At 49.5% G+C, this 24467-nt stretch overlaps 1 long non-coding RNA gene across 2 annotated transcripts in view; it reads left to right on the top strand.

Moving 5' to 3' along the window:
- LOC144372684 (uncharacterized) overlaps positions 1–24467 on the top strand; it is a 64564-nt gene that overhangs the window by 7076 nt on the left and 33021 nt on the right. The window contains exons 2-5 of one of the 2 annotated variants that reach the window (XR_013432611.1): positions 6350–6497; positions 9652–9800; positions 15258–15429; positions 20040–20108. This is a non-coding gene — a long non-coding RNA (uncharacterized LOC144372684). Of the gene's footprint in view, positions 1–6349; positions 6498–9651; positions 9801–15257; positions 15430–16035; positions 16900–20039; positions 20109–24467 lie in introns of those variants that run through there. The other variant, XR_013432612.1, reaches the window with a different exon arrangement.

Below are 24467 nucleotides of genomic sequence, written 5' to 3'. Positions count from 1 at the left end.
TTTTGTTTGGCGTTTGTAGTTCTAAAAATAAAGTTAGTTTCTTTTTGACAAGTGGCTCCTGATTTGTGCCAAGCCAGACTTCGGCATTAAAGTGTGCCTCACCAGAACCACAGGGTGGGCCTCACCTGGCCCCTGGTGCTCACTGCACCTGCAGGCTTGGAACAGTATCTGCTCCTGGCCAGTCCCTCTAATGGGACCCCTGATATCTTTTCTCTCTCTCTCTCTCTCTCTCTCTCTCTCTCTCTCTCTCTCTCTCTCTCTCTCTCCTCTCTCCTCTCTCCTCTCTCCTCTCTCCTCTCTCCTCTCTCTGTCTCTCTGTCTCTCTCTCCCTCCCTCCCTCCCTCTCTTACTCTCTTTTCTCTCTATTGCTCTTTCTCACATGCTCTCTCTCCTTCTCTCTCATTTCTCTTTGTCTCATTATCTCTCTCTTCTTTCTCTTTTCTCTCTTCTCCCTCTGTCTTCTGTCTCTCTTTTATTGCCCTCTCTGTCTTCTCTCTTTTTTCTCTCTTGCTTTCCCTCACACCCTCTCTATCCCTCTCCCCCCCCATCTGTCTCTTTCTCTCCCTGTCCATCTCTTCCTCTCTCTCTCCCTCCCATCTCCTCTCCTGTTCCTCTATTCCCTGCTCCTCCTCCTCTCCCCAGTCCCCTCCTTCCTTCCCTCTGCCTCCCACTCTGGTCATCATAAGCAGAGGATTCAGGGAACTTCAGCTGATGGTTTGGATTAAGCCACGGAAACTGAGGGTGACCCGACCTGTGGGCTAGGGGGAGGGGGTGGGAAGTGGGACAACTGATATAAAAATTTGCCTCCGATTCACCTGAAATTGGACGCTCCAGGTTTTAAGCCGAACACACTGGGAACTGGATCAGGGGTTCATGAACCTCAAGCCACACATAGACATGTAGTGACACCCAGCATATCCCCACCATACACCAGCACTGGGACACCCAAGTCTCTAAGCACACCCACATCACACTGGCAGCTATGGGACACGTCCTCAACACAGCGCTCTCCTACAATGTGGGTAGCAGCAGACCTACACACATCTCTCTCTCTCTCTCTCACTCACACACACACACACACACACTATCCCCAAAGCATGAACACACTGCATGACTCCAGTTTGCTGCCACACAGCACATACCAAAAGTGTGTGACAGTGACGGCTGAGCAGACACCCTTGTGGCACCCAGCAGTTTCCAACAGAGTGAACAACACACACCACCTCCCTGCTCACCGCTTCCTGGCCACAGGCACACACACACATGCACGCACATGGGAAAGAACTCCCCTCCCCCCGCTCTTGGCTGTTCCTTCCCAGTGCTTCCCCTGGGCTGGGCCCTGCCAGGCTGGACTTGGGACCCTGGATCCAGAGCTAGCTGAGCTGGGGGTGCCATTTCCTGGAAGGCTGTGGGTTTGGCCTCAGCTGATCAAGCACATGCTCGGAGGTCCCTGCTTGAACAGCAGCTCCACTGGGGAGGGCGGATGGGACAGAGCTGGGTGGGTGGGGACCAGGCGGGGCCCAAGCTGAGTTAGGGTGAGGGGCGTCCCAAGTCCAGGCTGCTTGGGTGGGGATGGGGAGCCTCTGAAGGCCTCACCAGCAGGGGCCAAGACAGAAGCTGAGTCCTGAGGTGAGGGGGGTGCTGTGGCGGGAAGGTGGATGGACAGAGGGACAGGGTGGAAGGAGAAGCTTCAGGCTCATTCAGGCTCTCAACAGAGGAGGATGACAGTGACAGGGATTGGGAGGTGAGACAGGGTGAGCCAGGGCTGTGAGGTGGCCCAGGACAACGTTTTCAAATGAGACCTTCAGGGAGAGGCTGGGATAGCAGACAAAGAAACACACTCAGAGGCAAAGTGGAGACAGCCAGCACATCCCCACCACACACCAGCACTGGGACACCCAAGTCTCCAAGTACACTCACATCACACTGCAGCTATGGGACATGTTCCCACCACACTGCTCTCCTACAAAGGGGGCACATTGTAGGCACAGGGCACCCTGGTTGCCTAGACACTGCAGTGAAGAATTAGACATTAGTCAGGAAAAAGAAGATCCACTGATAAGAACTGACGGTGTGAAGCACTTGGCCATGACCGTGTGAAGGAAGAGTGGACCATCAGTGAGGACAGGTGGGAGGAAGGAGACTAATGGTGACAGCAGCCAGGCCTCAGATGCAGGGCCTGTGTGCATCCTGCAGGCAGAGGGTGCCAGAAAGATATGCAGCTCTTCCAAACTCCCAACTCAGACAAAACCCTCCTCTGACTCTGGGTCATCCAGAAGGATGGGATCCACAGTGCCCTGTGATAGGTGGGGAAGGATCTGCCTGGTCAAGTCAAGTTCAAGTCTCAGTATTGAAAGAATTCCCCATGCAAAGACACTTCGCCGGGAGAATTCCAATTTTATTTCAAAAAGCTGTGTGCTTATATAGAACTAAAGGGGAGATGGTAGGGCTTAGATAAATGGCAGGCCACCCGTTTATTGGCAAGTTCTTCCAGATATCAGCTCCCGCGCCCAGGAATTAGTTCTCATTGGGGCTAAGGTTCCCTGCCAGCGAGATTTGAAATTGGCGCCGGCGGGAGAGTTCACAAGGGCGGGAAGTTTTCGCACCACTGCAGAGAAGAAGAAGGTAGAAAGAAGAAGTCCTTAGGCACCATGTTGGGTTTTTTTTCTCTGGGGTATGGCTGCCGTTTATACTTTTCCCAACAAGTATGACCAAAAGGTGGGAGGACAAGAAGGAGGGAGGCCTTTGACCTTTTGGGTCATCACCTGGTTCAAGATGTCTCCAGGCAGTTGACTCAAACCCCATAATTGACATACATACATGTGACACAGGCCAAGGGACATAAATGAACTCTCCTGTCTCACTCCTCACAAGCATAACACAGATGGTCTCAGAACTGAGCTTTAAGTCTATGTCCCCAGCCACCCCTGAACCCCCAAATACTTTGACAATGTTATCTCCAAGGGGAAATCCCCAGAGTTGGGTGTTGACACAGTCTCCAAGGACTAAGCCTCACCTTCCTCCCTCTCTCTCTCTCTCCCTCTCACCCACAGATATCCAGCATTTTCCAGTTCCCAAAGCATGATCTCATTCAAGTCCAACTATAACCCTGGGAGGCTGGCAGAGCAGGGAGTATTAACCTTATGTTCAGATGAGGAAATGGAGGCCCAGAGAAGCAAAGCAATTACCAAGGTCACACCGACAGCAAGTCCACCCACCACTTCCAAATCCAGCATCTGGGTTACCAGGATGCCTGGGCCCCTTAATCTTAGAATGTGACTTTTCCAGACTCAGGGGAAAGAGTGTCATAGTGAGGTGGGAAGCATCCCCTCCTGGGAAGGTGCCTGGTAGGGATTCAGGCATATCTGCTCTCTTCTGAAAGGGATAGGAATATGGGAACAAAGACAAATGCTTCTCGAACATCTGTCTACCAGGGGCCATGAGGTGTGTTAGGTACCTTGTGTATATTATCTCATTTAATCCTGATCAACTCAGTAAGACAGTCTCTCATTTTAAAGAGAAACTGAGGTTCAGAGAATGACATTTCTAGACCTAAAGTCATACAGCGAGTAAGTATTGGAATTAGGACTTGGCCCTGCTTATATAAAACCCATGTTTTGAGGCAAGGTTCTGTGTCCCCTGCCCTCGCCATGTGACCAGCTGCCTAGGTACCCTTCCACTTGGTACAGAAAGTTTGTCCCTGCAAAGGCTCTAATGAGTGGCCTTCAGAACTGAGGTGAGGGCCTAGAAATGGGAACTGCAGGGGAGGCAAGAGCTCCGAGAGTTTGTGGGAGAAATCAGATTCCTCCCAATTGTCAGCAGGGTCCCCTCCCTCTTTCCTTCCTCTTCCCTTCCTTCTGAGGGCAGCCTGCCAGGGGGATGGAAGCAATGTCCCTGGAGGGTCACCTCTTGGCAGATGCAGGGCCAGAGGCAGCGCCACAGAGGCCCACATCCCAGGTTGCCTCCCACTCAGAACCACAAGAAATCTGTACAAGAACTCCAGCATTTCTCCAAACCACGAGGCCATGTTGCCTGTTGCTGCCCTGACCTCCTCTTCTCATCTCCTTCCTGGTATCCTTGGAGATGGATACCAAGTTTTTTTAAAATATTTTTTTAGTTGTAGATGGACAGAATATTTATTTATTTTTTATGTGGTGCTAAGAATCGAACCCAGGGCCTCACATGTGCAAGGCAAGCACTCTACCACTGAGCCACCACCCCAGCCCACATTCCAAGGTTTTAGTAGACAAATCTACTTCCTGTCCCCACCTGGCAAGGTAAATATTCAGACTCTGAAAGCCATTCATCATCCTTCCTTGGCACCAGTGGGGGCCTTCTCTTGTTCTGAGCCACCCCAAAGGCAAGACATTCCATGGCCCTCCTGACATCACCTTCCAGTGTGGCCTGCCCCACCATCATGACGCTCTTCATAACCCCCAACTTGAGTCTCTGAGGCCAATTCTCCATTTCACTTTAGTGTAAATGGGGGACACCACTTCCTAAATTCAGGCACCCCCAATAACAAATGAGACAAGGGGAACCCAGCTTCTCTTTTGAAAACCAACAGCTGCACAGTATCTTTATTTATTGGCCCAATTTTCTAATTCCACAGAGATTGTGAAACATGGAAAGTAAAGTCAAAGTAAGATGGAGGGTATGACAAAAGTTACTGGAGGAAGAGGAAGAGGGATGATAAGAGGTGTAGGAAGTGGACTTCTTGGATCCTTGGTTATCAGAACATCACCATCATTGCTCTCTGTAATTGCTCTGCTTGTCATCACCACTGCCACTACCATCTCTCTCCTCAATGCCATTTGTATTGCTATCACAACCATTCTCACCTCCAGTTCCACTATCCTGACACTGTCTCATTCACTGCGCTCAATGTCCCAGACATCTGCGTCAGTCAGCATCATCAGCACTGCTACGACAACAAGCACTACAGCCGCCATCACACCACCTTCATTGACACCATCACCACATCTGCACTCTTATCCCCATGTCTGTCATCACCTCGGTTGTTACTATCTCAATCATCATTTTCACCCTCCTCTTTTCCCTGGCTGCCATTTCTACCTCTAACATCACCATCATCACCTCCAGCACCATCATCCCTTCTACCTTCATCACCTCCACCACCATCATCCCTTTTACCTTCATCACCTCCACCAACATCATCTCCACCAAATCACCTCCACCATCACCTCCACCATCACCTCCACCATCATCACTACCTCTGTCAACGTTACCAAGTCTATTAACACCATTACCCCCAGCACACTCACCACCACTCTCATCATCTTCATCACTGACTCTATTGTTATCCTCACCATGACCTTCATCACCACCGCCACCATCAATGCCATTGTTACTGACACTTTCATCACCACCATTGACACTTTCAGCGTGTTTATTGGTGGTAATCACCGTCATTCATGAGAATGACAAAAATCATTACTATTTTTTATCATTAATGAGATATATCAGTTTGGTCCCTGCATTCAAAGGCCTAGAGAAAATTGATAGGTTCTAAGACAGAAAATAAAGACAGTGAGGATCAATACCCAGAGTGTGGGAGTATGGAGGCCTCTGATGTCCACATCAACTATGGCCAAAGAAGGCATCCCTTGCCGGAGTGCAGGTCTATCCTGGAGAGTACGTGGAAGTGGGACAGGACTGCAAACAATAAAGGCAGTGGCCTCCCATCCAGATGACCCTCAGCAGAGCCTCAGAAGTGACGAGGGCCCATAGTCAGGCTGGATGATGGTGCCCTGAGACATGGAAGCCCCAGGAGAGGGCCTGACAGCGGGACAGTGTCCTGGAGGAGAACTGGGGCTAGAGCTAGGGTGTCTGGCTCTCAGATTCTTTTCTGGATTAAGGATCGTGTCTCCCACATATTCTGGCACCCCTCAGTCACCCTGCAGTTCCGGTTCCCTTCCATGTTCTCAGCTGTAGCCCAGGCATTGGAGGTGACCCTTAAGATTGGCCCCGTGGCCTTGGGGGGCTATAAGGGAAGCCTATAGGGGACAGCAGCAGGTGCAGGGGGAGGGGGAGGGGGCCTTCCTCTTCCCTTCCATCTCCTCCCCACCCCCTGCTCCCTGCTGCTCCTTGTTGCTCTTCAGCCTTATGCAGCCCTGCAAACTCTCTACCTTCACCAGCCTGTGCTGCAGCCTGCCTGCCAGCCCTCTCTGGCTCTCCTTCCCTCTCTGGGATAAGCCAAGGTTTGACGTGCTCGGGGGAGAGCCACGGAGGTCCTCGGGGAAATTCAGGCTGCCCTGCTGGAGGCTGCTTCTTGAGTCTCCAGCTCAACAGTCCTCAGCCCCTTCACCCCATTCCTTCTGCTGCTCAGGGGGAAGACGGTCCGTGAGTCACCAGATGCTGCTGGACGCAGTGGCACACACTTGGGATCCCACCACCTCAGAAAGGCTGATGCAGGAAGATGGCAAGTTTGGGGACAGCTTCAGCCACTCAGTGAGACCCTGTCTTAAAACTAAAAGGTACTGGGGGCTTTTCTCAGTGGTGAAGTGTCTCTGGGATTAAGTCACAGTATTAAAAAGAAAAAGTCATCAGACACTTCTTGCCAAGCCTCAGCAGCTCCCAGATCACCCTGTACCTGGAGCAACCTGTGCCCCTGCTTTTTGAGTTTCCCTTCCCAAGGGGCATCTCCAGGGGCTACCTAATCCTTCTAGACTCGTCATCATACAACATTCCACAACAGCAAGCACATGCACATGCTTGCATTTCCACTCGGGCACCGCCATGTGCCTCTGACAGGCAAGCTGCTCCACATCCTATTGTTCATCCTCACCATCAGCCACTGTCTCCTATAGGGCACTCAGCATGTGTCGTTCACATAGTAGGAGTTTGATCTACACTGGAGCATTTAAGCTCCCTACATCCCTGTGAGTTTAGTATTTGAAATGTGTTTCCCTTTTTGACAGGAAGCAAAGCTAGGACTTCCATAGATTGATGGACCAAGGTGATACCATGAGAAAGTGCAGAGTGGGCACTCACGTCTGGGTCACTCTGACTTCTGAGTATGCGCCCTAGATTCTGAATGACTGTGCTTTCCTGCCTGCACCCAACCCCCTGGGGACAAACAGAGCAGCATGTCATGCACACTGTTGCCCACATATAACACATACTCTACACACACTCCATGCCCAAGGTGCAGCCATTTCACACACACACACACATGTGCACATGTAGAAATGCACAGAGGACACTTTTAGGAAGAACACACTTTGTCAATCTAGTCATTTAATAAATGTCTACTGTGTGCTGATCTGTCTAGTTCTGCTGAACCTTAGGCACAATGGTCACCAAAGAGAGGCAGGAAATGCCACATCCTGAGTGTCTAGCATATGCCAGACTCTATGCCAAAGGAAGTCTGTGGTCATGGGGACGTGTGCAAGACTGCACATATATGCATGCGTATACACACACACACACACACAGAGCACAGTCTAGGTAGAATTTGTCCTGGGCTATCACTGCTGGGTCCATGAGACTTAGGGACACTGGGACAGGTAGGTATCTGAGAGTGCATTATTTGATATAGGTGGCTGGGGGAGGTGGAAACTTTGGAGGTTATTGATCCTACTAGTTCAAAAGAACCTAGACTGCCCAAGTGGGAGGAAGGCCCCAGAAACCCAGCGCTGCTGTCTGCTCATGATTTCTGGTTTGGAGCAGAGAGGGTCCAGCCTGGGGGTGGTATATCCTGCCAGCCTCCACAGGCTCCAGGGCCCAAGCTACCTCTCTGGGCTCCAGGGACCCAGGGTGAGAATCTCTGAGCTTTCCCATGCTACTCCATCACTGCGGGCCTGACTCAGCTCCACTTAACTTCCCGGTATGGGAAATGGACAGGAAATTAAAGATAACTAGGTAGTTTGAGAGGATTAATGATAAGGGAGAACAACATAATCATGTCATAGTTGCTATGGGACAGGAGAACACACCAAGGAAATGGAAATGGCTTCAGACCAGTCCATTACAAGGACAAGGGCAAGGCCAATAAGCAGACCACAGAGTCCTGAGGGGGGAACAGAAACGTCAATCACCAGGGAGTTGTCCAATGCAGTCCAGCCTAGCAAGGCCATGGGCCCAAGGAGAGGAAGGCAGACCAGGCTGTTGAAAGGCCTAAATGGGGCAAAAAGCTCTTCTGTGCCTGCTGGCTGGGGAGAGCCTTGGTCAGAGAGAGGGAGGAGGTGTTCCTGGGCTTGGAGTGGGCCGTCCTTGCCTAGGGAGCTAAGCCAGTTCCTCCTAAGTACTAATTTGGGAAGAACTCAAAGCCCAAGGACTCCAAGCATGGGAGAATCCCTGGTCAGTTGTTGAGAGCCACAGCCCAGTCAGAATGACTCCTGGCATTTGCCAGAGGGAATGGTTGAAAGGTGACGCCATTGAACCATTGAGATGATGATTTGAGTTAAGCTGTATATAATTGCTATGATGCTAGGTTGATTGAATTGTATATTTGACCTTTACTGTGGGCCATAGGGTGGCTCTTGCTGTGTCAGGCACCCACTACTTTGGAGTTCCTGTGAGTCCCTGTCCCCCCCCCCAGGGGTTCACGGAGATTAGACAGAGCCAAGTGTAGGGAGTGTGTTCCTGTGTGGTGTGTGCAGTGCCGGTGAGAGTTGGGGAATAAAGAGTTACTGTTTGAATCTATAAGGCTTTGTGGCAGCTCAGTTATTATGCCCAGCCAGACTGCAGCGGTCAGTATCACATTCTAGAAAGTTCCTGGAGCTGAAAGTTCAACTCCCAGTCCTGAACCATCCTAGCTGTGTGGCCTTGGACAAGTTACTTCCCCTCTCTGGAGTTGGATCTTCATGTTCACAATGAATGAGCTGTTGGAAGAATTAAATGAAGTGGAGTAACAACAGCTAATATTTACTGGGTAATTCACCTATGAACTAGCACAAGGGTTGGCAGACTTTCTTTCTGCCTGGGACCAGAAAATGAACATCTTATGCTTCGCAGGCTTGGAGTTAATGTTGCAACCGCTCATCTCTCTTTTTGTAGCACAAACCAGCCATGGATCATGGGTAAGCTAATCAATAATGGCTGTTTCCAATAAAACTTTATTTATAAACACAGGCAGCAAAACAGACTTGCCCGGCAGTTGTAGTTTGTGGACCATTGAACTAGCCACTGTGCTAAGCACTTTTAACTTATCTCATTTGATTCTCACACAACCCTGGTAAGTAGATACTGCTATTATTCCCATTTATCAGGTGGATAAACTGAGTTCTCAAGCTAACAAGTAACTGGTTTGCTGTTATAAAGCCAGGAAGTGGCTGAGCCAGCATTTTAACCCAAGTGGTTTGGCTTCTGAGCCTCTGGTGTTGATCTTTACAGGACAACCTCCCTCCCAGATTAAGAACAATTATAACAATCCTAATTATAAGAACAATGCTAGTCATTGCTCCCATTTGCATGGGACTTTACACATTCCCGAAAGAGCAATCAGAAACACCAGCAGTTCTCCCTCAGGAGCCGCAGTACACTGGGGTGTCCTCATCCGTTGTACAGTGTCAAAAGTCATTTGTTACTGATAGTTTTTTAAAATGATTTACTGCTGTTTTAATAAACAACAGTTGACCCAACGTTTTCCCTCTAATAATGTCCCTCTCACTCCCTTGCTTTCATCAGGGGCAGCAGAAGACTTCTCCAATTGTCGGCCCAGGAATCCAGGGGCCCCGTGGGTGCACATCCCACCGAGAGGCAAGGGGGCACTCGGGAGGCGGAGTGTTGCCAGCTGCTCAGGAGGTGGCTTGCTAATGCACTCTGTGGCCAGCCAGGTAGGTGGCCTGCTCTTCTTTCCTACTGGGCCTGAGTGGGGGCCGTGGGCACAGCTCTGCAGGGAGCACAGGGGAGGGGGTGAAGACCAAGGCCTCCCAGTAACTGAGAGAAAAGAGCAAACCCTCAGCAACCAAGGAATTCACTCCAGCTCCTGCCCACCCAGCCCTGTTCTCCATCACACACGCACCAGCCCTCCTGGTGGCCACATTTGTTCTGCAACCCCCTCCCCATGCCACATCTGGGAAGGGCCTTGCTGGGCCTTTGGGCCTCTCCTTTGTGTGAACCTCTGCTTTGATCATGTCAGCCACAAGGAGGGAGAGCAGTTTGGAGGGGGAGTGGAGAAGCAAGATTGCCCTTTCTCTGCCCCTCCTTGTACACTTCTCTGGGGCTCCAAAGAGTCCAGCTGCTTGCAGAAAATCCTCCAGCCACACAGGAACCCAGCGTTCTGAGTCCTGACCCTCCATGGGCCAAGGCCTCAAGAAATCCCACTGTATCAAGTGGAAGAAACTGGGGAATGGGCCCTCAGATGACAGAGAAGCAAAAAGCCACCTGTTTCTTCTCCATCCAAGCTATGTAGATAAATATAACACCCTCCTATGACAGCCCCTGACTGTTCCCAAAGCACTCCCCATGTGCTTCTTCATCTCATCTTCCCAACAACCCTGGGAGGAAGGGATTATTCTTGTCCCCATTGTACAGATGAGCAAACTGAGGTTTCCACAAGCAAAGTGACTTCCTTGCTCCAAGTTGTCCAGCAAGGGAGAGGTGGCACCAGGACTTGATGTTAGCCCATGGATCTCAAATGTCTCCTTCATCTGCAGTGGAGAACTCGGAGTCTGGACAGGAGAAGACTTGGCCTGCTGCAAAATGAGCTTGGCCTTGCAAAATAATACGTACTTATGGACTCCTTGGTTTGTGAGGCATGGTCATGTTGTGCTGATGTTAGCCTGCCAGGCCTCCGAGCAGTCTCCAGTCTTGACAGTTTGTCAGCAGTACCTCTAGCTCTGACCCATCTCCTTGTCCCCCTCACTGGATGCCACCTGGCTGGCATCAGGAGTTGGGGCCTGGGCCTGCCTCCGCGGCGCTCCAGCTTGTGGGTCTGCACGGCCCTCAGCTCCTCTGTTGCTCAGCATATGGCGTGACTCCAGGGCTGAGGGTGGGGGATCTGGGGAGGGAAGCCTGAGTCACCCCAGGTCAGGAAGCACAGCGCTTGGCATGGTCCCTGGCCCGCCTGAGGAAAAAGAAGGTGCATCGAGTTACCAAGGCTGGCTTAGGGCAGGGGAGAGGCAGGAGGGAAAGGGGTGTTAGGAGCCCGTGGAGATGGGGGAACACAATGCCAACCAGGTTCCATGTCTCCAGCCAGGGGAAGGCCCCAGGGAGAACTGGGAGGACCTGGAGGGGTGGGGACTACAGAGAGAGGCCAGCAGGACCTCTACTCTGTCCAGCCTTCCTTCCCAAGCCACCTCCCCAGCCGGGGCCTCTCTCTCCACAGAGATGTGTGACAGCTGGGGCAGTTCCAGAGGAGGGATCCCCCTGAACCCCACAGGGGGAGGACACCACCTCCCACCGCCTCCCTCCATCTCTTCCTGTCACGTCCTTGGCCACCAGTGTTTCTAAATACACTGGTTCTTGGCTGGATGTTGACTTAGGAATAAAAAACATCAAGTTTCAAATTCATTCCCACAGTTTTAGCTCCCACCTCTCGGCAGACCATTCCAGTCCAAACTGCTCCTTTTGAGCTCCTGGCCCACAGAGTGGACAGCCTCCTGCACATGTCCTCCAGGGTGACCCTCAGACACCTCCAGCTCAACTGGTTCTAAAGCAAAGCTCTTCTTTCCCCTTCCCCACAGCCACACTCCTAATACACAATTCATCCTTGGACTCTAGGAATAATTTCACCACTGAACAGCTGGACATCATATTTGATATCCCTCGCCTTACTTTGTCCCTTCAACATATATGAACAGGTGGTACCAGGTACTGCCTGAGGAGATGGGGGCAGCAGTGAGCAAGTAACGATCCCTGCACCCACTTCAGTTTATAGTCTCATCTAATAAGTAAGCAGAAAAATCACTGATCAGTTGACAAGAAGTTGAGATGGGTGTAATCCCAGGGGCTGAGGGAACCCAGAAGAGGAGTATCAGGCCAGGCACAATGGTTCATGTATGTAATCTCAGTGACTCAGGAGGCTGAGTCAGGAGGATTGCAAGTTTGAGACCAGCCTCAGCAACTTACTGAGACTCTTGTCTTAAAATACAAAATACAAAGGACTTGGGATGTAGCTTAGTGGTAGAGTATCCCTGAGTTCAATTCCCATTACCAAAAAGAAAAGAGGAAAGGAAGGAATTAAGGAATGGAAGGAAGGAAGCCATTAATCAAATCCTGTATGTGGATCAGTGAAGTCTTCTCACAGAGCTGAGAGTATGTATAAAGGCCAGAAGTAAAAGAGAACGTTCAGCAATTGAGAAACTTGATCACATCATGCTCTGGATATAGAGAGGCAAAGCTATAAATTGGGGGATAGGGTCTTACCTGGTAGGAGATGAGCCTGCAGAAATCACTAGGCACCTGAGCACCTAGGCCTTACTGGCTATTGGAAGGAATTTAGCCTGCATCCTAAGAATGCTGGGAGCCATTAGAACATGTTAAGTGAGCAAGTGAAACTGTGCCATAAATATCCAAAAGATTGCCCAGTCTTCCTCACCTTGACATTCAAACTGGTTCATTAAGCCAGGTGCAATGGCTCAGGAGGCTGAGGCAGGAGGATCTAAAGTTCAAGGGCAACTTCATCAACTTAGTGAGACTGTGTCTCAAAATTTAAAAATAAAAAAAAATAAGTTTTGGGGATGTGGTTCAGTGGTTAAGAACCCCTGGGTACAATCTCTGCTACAAAAAAAAATTCTAGTTCTTTCATGGCTGTCTCACCAACCTTATGAACTGAGACCTTTCTGCTAGTCTGAAGATAGTCCTTCATCTTCGGGTCTTCAACCCTTCATACCCCAAGCCAGCCTCCAACCAAGAAAACCATGAAGGCAAAAATAGTGTGTGTGTGTGTGTATATATATATATATATATATATATATATATATATATATATATATATATATAGAGAGAGAGAGAGAGAGAGAGAGAGAGAGAGATAGATAGATAGATAGATAGATAGATAGATAGATAGATAGATATAGATAGATAGATAGATAGATAGATAGGTATAGATAGATAGATAATATGGGACCAGGGATTGAACCACATCCCTGACCCCTTTTTATTTTTTATATTTAGAGACCAGGTCTCACTAAGTTGCTGAGGCTGGGTTTAAACTTGCAATCCACCTACATCAGCCTTCCATGTCACTGAGATTACAGATGGGCACCACCACACCCAGACATATATCTCCAATTTGTCATCTCACTTACGTACTATCCTTCAGGTTCAGATAGTTCCCAACTTATGATGATTCAACTAATGCATATTTTGGCTTTATGATGGTGCAAACCTGATACATATTTGGTAGAAACTGCACTTCAAATTATGATCTTTTCTGGGATGGTGGTATGCAATGCAATAACCTTCATGATGCTGGGCAGGGCCAGTGAACAGAAGCCTCTCTCAGTCACACGATCATGAGAGGAAACAACTGATGCTCTACAGTGTGCTGTGTTGCTAAGCCACAATGTTCTGGAGGCACAGTGAGTGCATATTTGCCTTAGGATTCTTTTCCACTTACAGTGTGTTTATTGGGACCTGGCCTTTGTAAGTCCAGGAGCACCTACACGTCCGTACCTCCCAGAGGCTTTCAGGATAAAGATGTGAATCTGCCTGTCACCTTCTGTTGCCCCTGCTTCATCCCTCTGGCCACAGCTTGCCCATTGAGGCCCCAGGAATCTTCCTAAAGCTAAGATCAGGCCTGGCCTGTGCATTTCCTTCCAGGCTCTGAGCAGACCCTGGATAAACTGGGGTTTCTCCAGTCTCCAATCCAGGCAGCCCTTGGCTTTGCAAGATCTTCCTGGGCCAAGAGTCACATCAAAGGGTGATCCTCATTTCTCAGGCCTTCCTTGCTCTCCACACTTGTTGACCCAGCAGCATCAGATGGAACTTTCTAGTTTTCCATCTGTATTTGCCTTGCCAAGGTAAGGAAAGGAGGCTGGTGGAGGGGTGTTCCTGGAAGAGACAGCCTGCACTCCATGATAGATACCCAGTTCTATCTTGGCAAGAGGAAGGGAACCGGTTCAGCTGGATCTGCTCTCAGGAAGTCCTGTTTTAGATGGAAGGGTGACATTGTCCCACAGTGAAGAAACTCACCTTCCTTCATGGCCTCATATGCCTTCCTTTCCTTGGCCAGGGAGGCTGTGTGAACTTAGTGGCTGATCAGATTCAAGGGACACAGAGAGCTTCCCACACATCCCCCAAACAAGGGACAGCTGGGGGTTCCCTCCCCTTCTCCTTAATATCCACATGAAGAGCCCCTTTACCTGTATCAACTTGGGGCCTCTGGGCTGTTTTCAGGAAGTGGGGTGCTTCTGTACAGCCTAGCTTGGGGGAGGGGCGAAGAGATGGCTTGTCATGGATTTTTGTGGTTGGAGGTGATTGGAATCCCAGCTGTTCTCTCAGCCCCCTCGCCTCTTCTGCATCAGCATCCGGCCTCCTTCAAAGAGGGGCAGGTGGAAGGAAGGGAGGGAAGAAGGGGGCACAGCTGAACTCTCAGGGCTGGGAGGTACCCCATACACTCATCAGCCAGACTTTAAAAAATGATCAGCAAGCCCCAAAGCTTGATAGAGGGACAGACATTTAAGGCAAAAGCTATGGTAGGTGACTTGAACATACCTTCAGGGTCTATCTTTATAAAGTTTCCCCAAAGAGGAGATTCTCAATCCTGGCTTCACATTGGAATCACCTGGAGAGCTTATAAAAAATGTCATTGCCTGGGCCCTAGGCCCAGAAGCTCTGTTCTAATTTATCTTGGCTGGAGGCCAAATGTTGGTGTGCTTCAAAATCTCATCAGCAACTCAGGAGGTTTAGGCAGGAGGATCACAAGTTTGAGGCCAGCCTCAGCAATTTAGAGAGGCCCCATCCCCAAATATAAATAAATAAACAAACAAACAAATAAATAAATAGTAAAAAGAACTGGAGATATAGCTCAGATGTACAGAAACTCTGGGATTCATCCCTAATACCCCCAACCCTTGAAATACTTTCCTTAAGGCCTTGGTCATAGATGAACTTCCAATGAGGAGAGAAAGAAGAAAGGAAGGGGTAGGAAAAGGAAAGGAGAGCTGAGGAGGTGAGAGAAGGGGAGGTGGGGGAAGAGAGGCAGAGGAGGGAGGAGGTCCTAGAGGCCTGAGGACCGTCAACAGTCTTTGGAAGAGACTGAAGGTCAGAGGGTTGGGGAGAAGAGCAAGTGTGTACATGAGCCCCATCTTTTCCCTGGCTCTCCTGGGTTTCTTTTCTGAGCACAGAGACAGTTTGACTCAGTGATCTTCAAGATTCATCTTGTTCTGTGGGCATGGCGTCTAGTGCCACAAGAGAGGAGCGAAGCTCTCTGGGAGCCCAGAAAGCCCCCCAGATTCTGGGAATCAGAAGAGGTGTTGCAGCTCTGAAGAATAAAGAGGATTTGCACAGGCCCAGGAGGTGAGTAGGGGTGGAAGTGGGGGGTTCAGGGCAGCACTGGGTGAACAAACATTCCAGGCTAAAGAATTGGAGTGAGGAAAAGACAGTAGCAGGAAAACACTGGGAGTGTTTTGGGAATCCTAAGTAGTCAGTGTGTCGTGGCCAGGGACAATGGGTGTGGGCTGGTGGATTCGAATCATGTGTCTGTCCCACAGCTGTGTGACCTGAGAGAAGTCACTGAACACAGCCTCATTTTCCTCATTGGTTCCAACACTAATTCTCCCCTCTGGGGAAGGGATGGAAGAAGAAAGAGCCTTTCTTGGCTCGGTTTCTAGAAAGATCTTACCTGTGGGGAATGACAGTGATCCCCAAGTGTGAGTCAAATGACAAAGGGGTCACAGAGACTCTGGTCCCTTCCTTCGTTCTATGTCAATGAGGCTTCCCAGTCAAGGGGACCAAGCCAAGAGAATAAAAACTCTGGACTAGAATGCAGAAAAGCATGGTAGCGGTCCCCAAAAGGCAATGGCCAGCCACCCTCTGCCACTCTCAGAGAGCCACAGAGGAAGGGACAGGTAGGAAGGAGCTTTGGATTTCTTGAAATGTACCACAGGCCACACTTTTGCCCAGGCACCCCATTTCACAGATGAGAAAAGCGCCAAGTTGCCAGGAAGCAGCAGAACCAGGACTATCTGACTTCTAGACCCACACTTGCACCTGCCACTCCAGCAACTGTGTCACTTGGCTCTGAAAATGCCCCATCTGTGACTGTGTGCCTGGACAGCCTCGATTGGCTCCCTCTGCTCAAGATGGCCCTCCCTCTTCTCCCCTCCATCTGCCCTATTCTTCTCTGGCACACACTCTCTACAGCCAGCCCTGAAGCCTGTGTCTGTCCTCTCCACTGGGACCCAGACCGATGACATAGAAATAATTGAAGTGTCCTACTTATGACCTTGAGTTCTGGCAAGGCTGACTTCCCTTGTGACTAGGGCTGATGACAGCTAAGTGGCACAAGAACACACATACACAGACACACATCAATGAGCCACATCACAGCAGGCATGGACAGGATCCCCCAGTCACCTGCCAGAGCAGCTTCCCACACCCACAATACAGATAGCTGGGAATACCCCTATCAAGGGACAGGGCTCCACCTCCATCCTACCTCCTCTTCCCAGCCAGGAACACGCCTGCTGATTGATGGGCACAGTCATTCCCTACAGCTTCAGACACATCTCCATGTCACTCCTGCCAACAGATGGGACACAGCCACCTCTTCAAGACATAAACAACATGGGCAAGTCTCACATAGAATTGCAAGGAACACTCTGGGTCCCTAGGCTGCACATATAGATACCAGCCTCTTCAGGACTTGGGAACTGATGAGCACCAGTGTTACCAGGCCCCTATTCCAGGTCCTCACTGTGTGACAAATATAGCAGGAATGCAGGTATTGGACCTGCCTGGATGTATCTGGGTAGTCTGGCCCAGTACACACATGCAGTTCAGGCTGCCTCGGGGGGCAAGCATATGCACATGTACACGTGTGCTCACACATGCACCCACAGGTCTCCATCTCTCATAGGTGTCTTTTTGTTGTTATTGTGGTTGTTGAACTGTAAAGGTAAAATTTCCAAGCTGATTCTAAGCCGCAGATCCTGAGTTAAAGTGTAAAGAACCAGGCTTGTAAACCTGCTTCTAAAACTGCAAAGCATGGGTTAAATTCCTGAGGCAGTTAGGACAAGGCCCTACTGGCCATTTAGTGATTTATGGACTGGGCTCCTGTGCAACTCCTCACATAAGCATTCAAGACCCTGTGCAGTTTGTCATGTAGATATTCAGGGTCCAAACCAATCAGTTTGAATGTGTACCCCACCTAGGAGCACAATCACTCCTGCCCTGATTGTACCCGCCAATGTATACACTAATCGTGACTCAGGGTTGTTGTTCAATTTTCCCGCGCCTCATGATGATTTGTTCTGATGTATGCAAAGCCCCCCACCCTCTCCGAAAAGTGTACTTAAGCTCCGCTTGAACTCTGCTCTGGGCTCTGGGCTGCTCTCCCTTCTTGAGTGAGCACGGAGCCCCAGCGCGCTGGAATGGATCCCCAATAAATACCCCCTTTTGCCAATTGCATGGAGTCAGTCTCTTGGGTGGTCTCCCTCTCCGACATATCGCCAGAACTTTACAGTACCAGGGTTTGAACCAGGAGTTACTTACGTTCCAAATACAGGTCTGAACAAATACCTAAACCAGGCACTGGGATAACAGACCGAAATCAAAAAACCATTCTCTGTGGAACTATTAAGCTAGAAGAGAACCCCAAAGAGACCCCCCCAAAAGGTGACAAGCTGGGGCTGGGGTTGTGGCTCAGCGGTAGAGCACTCGCCTAGCACGTGTGAGGCACTGGGTCCAATCTCAGCACCACATAAAAGTAAATAAATAAAAGTAAAGGTATTGTGTCCAACTACAACTAGAAATTAAAAGGTGACAAGCTGTAAGACCTATTGTGTCTGGAAGGAGCAAGGTGATGTTCTGGCCCCCTGAGTCCTTGCCAAGACCATACCTGGGAAACTTTGTCCAGTGATAGGCCTCAACCAGTGAGGGACCACAGAGCAGTCTCTGTGAGAACAGTCTGGGCAGAAGGAACCATTTGGCTTGGAATAGAGTCAACTTGGGATGGAGCCATCTGAAGGGCTGTCACAGGGCACAGGCCATGTGTAGCCACAGGAGACAGAACTAGTTTGAACCTGTTGGTGGAAGCCACAGGAAGACCACTTGGAATGACTGATCTCCGAATGCCAGTGGAAGGAAGGAGCCTCCCATCAGTAGAGGTGAGCCAGCAGAGCTCCACTGACCCCTGGGTGGAGGCTGCAGCTAGATGACCTCGAAAGGTACTTTTGACCCTGAGATTCCATGACTCTGGCATTTGAATTCAACTTATTCATGCTACAGATGAGGAAACTGAGGCCCAGAGAGACGCAGGGAATGTTTGAGGTCACACAAAGCGTTATTGGTCCTCTGAAAACTAGACTCAGGGGTCCTCATGCTCCATCTTGGATCCTCCCACTCCTTGGATGTTTGGGCCAGAACCAACCTCCTGGCCAGAAGATCCAGAAGCTCCTCTCTTCATTCGGCATCCTGGGTGGTCTGACATCCTGTGGTCTTTTCCAGCCCCTGCCTGAACTCAGCTGGTGGATGAGCTCCTTGTTGGACCGGCTCTGGCTCTACAGATGGATGTTCTCAGGCTGAAAAGAGATCCACATTTGACCCAGAGCCAGATGTGGAGCAAAGAGAAGTGGGAAAATGGGAGATCCAGGGACTTGAGGGGGGTTGCAGTGCCTGGGGGCTATGGCTGGGATCCATAGACCTAGTGAACCCCTCAAAAACTTGGCACATAGTAGGTGTTCAATAGATCACATGGAGACAAGGAGAAAAAACTCTTCCTCTGGAGCAGGGTCATTGGGAATGCCAGTGGATGAAGCTAAGAGTCCTGCAGACTCTTAGCAGAAATCCCGAGGTGTGGGACGTGGGTCTTTGGAAATAGCCCTCATCCTGGACCCCACCACCTCCCCAGCCTTTCTCCCCTGAGAATAACTCCCCAGTCCAGCCTTTCCCCTCTGCCCTTTCTTGTGAAACCCGGATGACTTCTGTCCTACCCATCAGGGCAAGGCGACTTGCTAAAGTGCCAAGAGATTTCTGCAGAAGAGGGGCTTCTTGTTACTAAGAATGTCACAAAAGAGAAGACTCCACCCACTGACCAAGCCCTTCATGAGTCAGTAAAATTTCCATAGGGGATTAGGGGTTGGGAGAACAGACAGGTCTGACCCCAGGTGACCTGGAGACAAAACTGGAGTATGGACCTCCAGTCTCCCAGTACACAGGTATTTTCTCACCTGCCCTTTGCATGTTCTGGTGACAAACTACTTTCCGCTGTTTCATGGGCCCTTTGCAATTACAAATGAAGCAACCATTATTACCCTAGTTTTAAGAAAAAGAACTAAAGGCAAGAGAGGCACAGCATCTTTCCAACTATCTTTCCTTAAAAATCAAGAATATGGTGAGTTAATTGGGGGCAGGGAGTTGGTAATAGAAATGCTGACTTAGGAAAGCAGACCTGATGATGGAGTTCCAGGGCCATTTCAAGGCCATTAGGGACATTTGTGAAGCAGTGAATTCAAAACATCACTATGTGTCGGCTGCCTAAGACCCACTTGAACAATTTGTGTGTGTGTGTGTGTGTGTGTGTGTGTGTGTGTGTGTGTTTTGGGGCACTATGATAGGTAGGCCAGAAAGAACTAATATTTTTTTGTTTCATTGGGAGTTCTGGGGATGGAACCCTGAGCCTCATGCATGCTAGGCAAGTGCTCTACCACTGAACCACACCCTAGCCCAGGGACCATGACTTTAACAAGCATGTCAGGAGAATATGACATGTGGCCAAATTTAGAAATAACTGCTTAGGGTAGCCAGAGTCTTCCATTCCAAAGGCAGGGCCAGTCCTGGGAAGAGATACCTCTGGAGGATACCTATTTCCACAAATTTCAACCCTACTTCTGGTGATAACATGGGAGCATGAGCTGTGTGGATATGGACTAGCTAACCATTCATCACCACTTCCTCTTCCCTTTCAGACCCCAATCTGTTCATCCACTTCTGAGCAGCCAGCATGTGGGAGGCTGCACTATGGGGGCTTGATCTTGGTAAGTCTCAGCCAGTGGTTCATTCCCCTGGCTGCATATTTGACTCACTTGCAAAGGTTTTTAAAATAGTAGTAATTGGGCCTTATTTCCAGAGATTAAATTGGTCCAGGAGAGCAGTCTGAGCACTGGTATTGTTTTTAAAAGCATACCAGGAAATTCTAATGGGTAGCCAGGATTGAGAGTACTGATCTCAGTCAGCCATGATAATTGTAACTTCTTTGCCACGTGGTTGGCTTCAGTTTGGCATGTGACAATTCTGTACAGTGAGAGGCATTAACAGAAAGCTGCTGGAATGTACTGGGCAAGGTCACTTTGTTCTGAAAAAGTGACCCAAAGCAAATCCATGACTTCTTCCTCTCTTGGGGTCTTATTGAATGAGAGTGCCATCCTGGGAGCGGATTAGCCACCTTATGAGTATGAGGAGACAGGCTTGAGCACAGAAGTTAAGAACAGAATGATGGAGGTAACTGGCCTCCTGGGTTCTGAATAAACCAACTATTGAAACACCCTCATGGAGGACTTCTGTGGGATAGTTAATGAGCTTATTATGTAAGCCTTTTATTTTATTTACTTGAGGCCAAATGCTCTTCCCATTTGATGGGAGAGGAAATTAAAGCTCAGGGAAGTTAAGTTATAAAAAAAGATCATAGAACTAGTTAGTAGCTTGAGTTGAGATGTAGGTTATACCCTTTTCCACAAACCAAGTGCGCGCACACACACACACACACAATCCCTCAAACCCTAGGTGATATAGCATAGTAGAAAAAAACATTGAGCTTTGAGGAGAGGTCTGAGGTGGAGAGGTGGGGGTATGGGGATAAAGGCCACATAGGGGTGATAATCAGGTCAAGCATCCTGTGGGTGTCCCCTGCCTCCCAGCAGGGGAGTGGCAGCTGGTGCCTGCTCTGACTCCATCAGCCATTAATTAAAACTTGACAAGAAGATTAATACACAGGGGACAATTTTAATCAGAGACTCCTGGAATGTTAGTGCTGGCACTGCCTAAAGAGACCATGTCTTCTGGCCTCCTTAGATGGGGAAACTGAGGCAGGCACAGGGAGCAACTGGCCTGTTTCTTCAAGGAGGTCAAGGTGTCCCATGTAATTTCCTAGTCCCATGTAATTTCCTCTTCCTCTGCCCTAGTATCACATACATAAGGGATAGCTTCAATTAACTTATCATACCATTCAACTTGTCACTGATTCTCAGAGCCTCAGCAAAGGCCTACACCTCGAGATACCTTTTGTGCACACTCTGCTTGGCTCCAGGAGGCTGATGGGATCAGGGTAAATTGAGGAGCCCAGGGAAGCTGAGTTTGGTGACCTCCCAGGGCTCAGGTCAATTAGGAAGCTGAGCTGTGGAGATAGCCAGCCTGAGAACATGGCCTTGGCCTTTTTCATGAGAGGGGGTGGAAATGTCACTCATCCATTATCCCAGCCCCTCAATTTGCTGTCTGAAATCTTAACTGAAATCCACACTCCCCACCAAAGAGAGAGGTTTATTCCTTTTCAAAACATTTCTATTTTTCTTTCAATGAGACACATTCTTTGTAAGAACGCCCACAGAATGCCTCAGGGCATAAGGCCAAAATCTACTTCTCTTTCTCCACTCTACCAATACCCAGCTATAGCCACTGGGGAGAGTATCTTGTCCAGCCTTCTAGACTTCTCTTTCCCCACACCTTTAGGTCTGTTGCATGTCCCCTATTGTCACATGGGGACACTGTTGCATCCCTGGTGACTCACTTTGGTGGGACACCAGGAAACAGTGGGGAGCAGGAAGGAGGAGAGGAGGTCCACATTGGAACCCTCCCTTCCCTAGGCCCTCCTAGGCGACTGTCCTCTGTCTCAGTTGGCTGTCCAGTCAAACCACCAAGCTGGCCCACAAGGTGCCTAGTGCCAACTGGAAAAGCATGTCCCTCTAGGCACATAATTGAGCAGAGGGTTCCTGTTCTTGAGGGTGGATGCTCCTTTCCTCTAGGGCAGTGTGAGGAACACCAGGGACCTTGCTGTCATGGCCACAATGTCTCCATCTCTGCCCTGTATGTCCACCGCCATCATCACTGCCTTGAACCAGGCTTCCTCCCAGAGACTGCAGCAGCCCCAGTCTTCCCACCAGCGTTCCTGCTTCTCATTGGTACCTCCAAGGCCCCCTTCTTCCTGTAGCCAGATGGATTGATGTCACAAGCAAAGTAGACTATGTCCCTCCTAGGTAAGCCCCTCAATCACTTCCTCTTGCCTCCAGTCAAGGGCACACTCCTTGAGGATGGCTCTTAAGGACCTTTAACTATGAGTACAAATGTGACTGGACGAGGCCCAGGGCCTGTGCGCAGCAGGCTCCCTCGCTGTGTGAATCCTGCTTCTACCACTTGCTGGCTGTGTGGCCTCTGGCAATCCAGAGAACCTGGCTGCCTCTCAACTTCCTTATCTGGAAAATGTTAATGATGATAATAACAGCATCTGCTTTGCTGCGTTACACAGAATAGGAAATCAGGTAATTTGGGTCAAGAGCTTAGAACAGTACCTATGAGGTGAGGCCCTGGTGGCACATGAGCATTTGAAGATCAGTGTCCCAAAGAGCCCTCCACCTGAGACCTGAGCCCAGCTCCAGGAGAGTGGGGAACGGGAGCTGTGGGTGATAGAGACAGGGACAGAGGTCACTGTGAGACTGCTCACCCCGGACTCACTTCCAGGAGCTGAAAGAAAGATCTGACTGTGGCCAGTCACTTCCTGGAATGAGTCCTCTGAAGGGGACAGAGCTATAAGAACAGGCCCCCAAGGGCTCTTTAGCTCCTGCCCTAGGGCCTGGGAGAGAAGGAGGCCAGGAGACTTAGGGGATCCACAGAAGCTCCTGAGCCTCAGGTCTCTCATCCACAAAATTAAGGTCTGAATGACATCACAGAGTGACTGTGGAACTTAAGGGAATAACTCACGGAAACACCACCACAATGCCTGGAATATAGTAGATGCTCAATAAACCCCTGGGGTAGGAAGAAAAGGGAAGACTATGGACCCTCAGTCCAGAGTGAAGCATGAAATGCTCTGGGCCACCTGTAGCCTAGGGGGTAGGTGACAAGACAAGCACTTCCCAGGTACTTTAGGAGTGCTGCTGGCTTTCTGTGTGAGCCACGTGGGCAAGGTGGGGTGGAGGGAATATAGCAGTAACCTGATGCACAGGAGACATAGGGAGAGGACAGCTGGGCTTTTCACTTGCTGCTCCTCAGTGTCCGCATCTGGAAAGTGGGGATCATCTTGGCAGGTGCACAGGCCTATTGTAAAGCTGAACAGAGCTACTGAGTGGGAAAGTCCACCATAGCGAATGTGGATAGTTACTGCTTCCTCATCTGCCAGAGAAGCCATTTGGAGTCATGATTCACAGTGCTGCATTTGGAGTCTGGTTGAGGTAGGTACAATTGTGGTTTCCGCTTCCTCAACCAGCACACCTAGGCAAGTCACTCAACACCCGTTAGTGACAGTTTCTTTGTCTCTAGAATAGCAATAATAATCATACTCATTTTATAGAATTTGGAAGAAAATTCCCCAATGAGACCACATCAGTGAAACTTCTAGCCCATGTAAATAGTTACTGTGTAGCTAATGGCTTCTTTTTCCATTCTGTGGATGGAACCAAGGGCCTTATACATGCTAGACAAGCACTGTACCACCACAGTCTCACTGCTTTGCCCAGGCCAGTCTTGAACTTGGGATCCTTCTGCCTCAGTCTTCTGAGCAGCTGGGATTACAGATATGCACCACTGTGCCTGGCCTAATACATAGTATTTTTTTAAGATAACATTATTCTTTAAGGAGAGAGCCTGTGTCCTATACTTATAGGCAGGTAGAGTCCCATGCCTATAATCCCAGCATCTCAGGAGGCTGAGACAGGAGGATCGAAAGTTTGAGGCCAGTCTCATCAATTTATCAAGGCTCTACAGTGAGACCCTATCTCAAAATGAAAAAATAAAAAGGGATGGGGATGTAGCTCAGTGGTGGAGCAACCCTGGATTAAACCTCCACTGCCAATCAATACATAAGTCAATAAATAGATAAATAATTCCCTCTATTGATGCTGCGAGTCAAGCCAGAGAATACATCCAACTAACACTCAAGAAATCCTCCGTAGCCAAAAAACAATCCTTAGCTCTCAGCAACGTTATGGTATTATGGACTATAAACTCTGGAAGAATTGTTCAGGATTGTTTATTCCAATCATCTCATTATATAGTTGGCCACACTAAGACTCAGAGGGCAGAACAGATAATCCCCAAAGCTCATGAATGCCATGGTAGACCTAGGACCAAGGCCTCCTGACAGGAAACCAGTATCCCAAGTTCACCAAGGTTGTCCCTTACTTGGAGTT

This window comes from Ictidomys tridecemlineatus, unplaced genomic scaffold, assembly GCF_052094955.1.
Source record: "Ictidomys tridecemlineatus isolate mIctTri1 unplaced genomic scaffold, mIctTri1.hap1 Scaffold_145, whole genome shotgun sequence".
NCBI lineage: Eukaryota > Metazoa > Chordata > Mammalia > Rodentia > Sciuridae > Ictidomys > Ictidomys tridecemlineatus.
The sequence above is the reverse complement of the archived record's forward strand: the minus strand, read 5'-3'. Positions and strand labels throughout refer to the sequence as shown.